Source organism: Aptenodytes forsteri, unplaced genomic scaffold, assembly GCF_000699145.1.
Source record: "Aptenodytes forsteri isolate BGI_AS27 unplaced genomic scaffold, ASM69914v1 Scaffold1, whole genome shotgun sequence".
NCBI lineage: Eukaryota > Metazoa > Chordata > Aves > Sphenisciformes > Spheniscidae > Aptenodytes > Aptenodytes forsteri.
Window position 1 is genome coordinate 6,337,040 of NW_008795035.1, and position 2,969 is coordinate 6,340,008.

The following is a 2,969-nucleotide window of genomic DNA, read 5'->3' on the forward strand; positions in this document are numbered from 1 at the left end:
AGGTGCGGAGACAATAGCCAGGGCTCCTGTTGCAGCTGCAGACTGTCTCTTTAAACCCCTCACCAGCCCACAGGTGGCCCTGTCACCACCGTGGTCATCCATGACGTCATCAGGAGGGAGGGAAGGGGAGGAGGAGGAGGAGGGGGGAGAAACGCGATCCCCCTCCACAGCAAAAGTCCCCGAGCGCCCATGGCAACAGATTGCAAATGTCACTGCGCATCAGCCGGGAGGAGGCTGCCGGGCTGCCCCCCCCACGGGTGACACGGGGGGGACAGGACTGTCACGCCATGGGTGGCATGGGGGGGACAGGGCTGTCATATCAGGGGTGGCATGGGGGACACACAGGGCTATCACCCCCGTGGGTGACACAGGGGTAACAGGGCTGTCACCCCGTGGGTGGCACAGGGGCGGACAGGGCTGGCACCCACACGGGTGGCACGGGGGGGGGATGGGGACAGGGCTGTCATCCTGTGGTGGGTGCATGGGAGGGGACAGGGCTGTCACCCCCATGGGGTGGCACAGGGGAGGACAGGGCTGTCATCCTGTGGTGGGTGCATGGGAGGGGACAGGGCTGTCACCCCACGCAGGGACCTGGCTGTGGGCTAAGCAGGTGGGCAGGTCCAGCTCTCACCATGGGTTGTGGAGCAGCCGGGTCCCCCCCCAGCCCGGACACCCTGCTGCAGTGGTGGGTGCTGCTGTCCCCCTACCCAGGAGGGTGCTGGTCCCTGCCTGTCCCCTGCGCTTAGGGGATGCCTGTTAGCCAGCAGTGGCACCCAGCCCCAGCCATCCCCATGGGCACCCCGGGAGGACCGGGCACCCCACTAAGCCCCCAGCTCCTGCCCCTGGGGTCCTGCCTGGGCTCTGACCCTGCAACGGGGCATTTTGCAAAGGCCAGGAGAGTTTCGGAAGGTGTTTAAAGCAGATCTTGCCTTCAGGCAGAGACAAGACAACCCTGGGAGCAAGAAAAGGGGGGCCCAGTCCCGCACCCACAGACCCCAGACCCACAGACCACATCCCAGTGGTGGTGGTGATCCCATTAACAGCCTCCAAAACTCGCCCAGTTCCACTTCAAACAGGCCCTCTGGCACCAGTTAAAACCAGAGCAAGGGATGCTTTGATAGCAAAGAAAGGTTTCCTTGGTGCTGCAAAGGTCCACGGGTGTTGCAACCTGCAAACTTGGCTTTGACAGAGCCTGATCCCCGTGAGACCTGCCCAGCATGGGGAGAGGGGCCACAGCTCCCGTGGGGTTTTGGTGGGGCTGGGGAGCCACGAGTCCTGGCCACGGTGGGCAGGACCTTTCCATCCCCTTTATAAAATGGTGTGTGAATGTGTACGTGGATGCCCGTGCAAGGGGAGCCCAAAACTCTGCAAACATGAACGAAGTCACCCCCCAGGCTTGGGGAAGAACTAAATACTGAATTACATCCTTTTTTTGTTTGGAAAAATTAGAGATATCCGAGGTCTCCCTCTGCTCCCTTTGCTCTTTTCTCACGCCAGCAAGGGTTTCCCTGACCGAAGTTTGTCACTACCATCACTAGGATGCTTCACCCCCCAAAAAAAACCCACGAAGGCAGCTGGTTCCTGCAGAGTGGCCGCACTCAGCCCCACACACGCCAGGGCTCGGGGAGGACCGAGGCACCGCTCAGGGCTGGAGTGTTCCTCCCCACACCGGGCTCTTGTGCAAACTTCACCCTCCTTTTTTTTAATATAAAAAAATACATTGGTTTATTTTTTTCCCCCGCCCTCGGCACGACAGGGAAGTCAACAGTGACTGAGCTCGGTGGCTGTGGGAGGTGGATGGCCATGCTCAGGACCTGGAGGGTTTTATTCCTCCACGAGCATCCCTCCGAAGAGACGATCCAGCTTTTTCCCACAGCGATTTTGTGCTGCGGGTTGTATCTGGCTGGTGGGGCAGGCAGGATCGGGAGCAGCCCACCCCTGCGATCTCCCCAGCGCTGTCCTCCTTACACACCCTTTCTAATCCCAGGAAAGCAGCTGCGGGATCCAGAGCCAGGGGCCTCTTGGTAAAGAGCCAAAGGAAGAACAGCAGAAGGGTGCTTGCTTCAGGAACGGGAGAAATCATCCAAACCAGCCCAAACGGGCTACAATTTTTTCTTTTTTTTTTTTTTAACCCACCTGCTGGCTCTTGAGAAACAGGCTGGAGACGGATGCAGCACTAGCAGGGTGGTGGTGGGGTTTGGTGATGCTGCTCCGGCACTGGGGCTTGCCGCGAAGGCACAGAGCATCCCGCTCCTCCTCGGCACACTGCTAAAGCCTAGATAAGGGACTGTGCCCTCCGGGGGGGAATCACTCATTTCTGGAGGAAGGGACACGCTCGAGGCCGTTTGGGGTGGGACAGGGGAGCTGGACAAGGGATGAATTGGGCGAGGGACACCCCTGACCACCCCAGCTGCCCGGCTGCGGGCTCTGACCTGGGGAGAGCAGGGCTCCTCTTTAAACACCGCTTCTTCCACCAAAACCAGCCCAATGAGACCCAAAGCCATGGACCTGCAGCTGCTCTGCGAGGCTGGAGGAGCCCAGCAACCCCCTGGACCAGTCCCCAGTAACCTCCCTACGAGTACCCAGCAACCCTCATACCGGCCCCCGGCAACCCCCATACCAGCCCCCAGTAACCCCCGTACCAGGGCTCTGGGCTCTGGGCTGGGGCCTGCCATCTCCCCCTGGCCTGGGGACGTGCAGATGGGCACCCCGCCTCCCCGCTGTCCCCCAGCAGACGAGGATGGTGTCGGCCACGTGTCCCCCAGTGCTGGACCTCTGAGGGGTGGCATGGCACGCTGTGGGAGGTGGGAAATCGCAGCTGGTGAAACATCCCAGAAGCCCTGAGACTTCAGCATCCACCCGGGGGGCTGGGGGGGGGGGCGGGTCCGGCCCGGCCCCCCCCCCCCCCCCCCCCCCCCCCCCCGGGGCCCCCCCCCGGCGGGGCCGGGGCGGGCGGGCGGGGGGCGGGG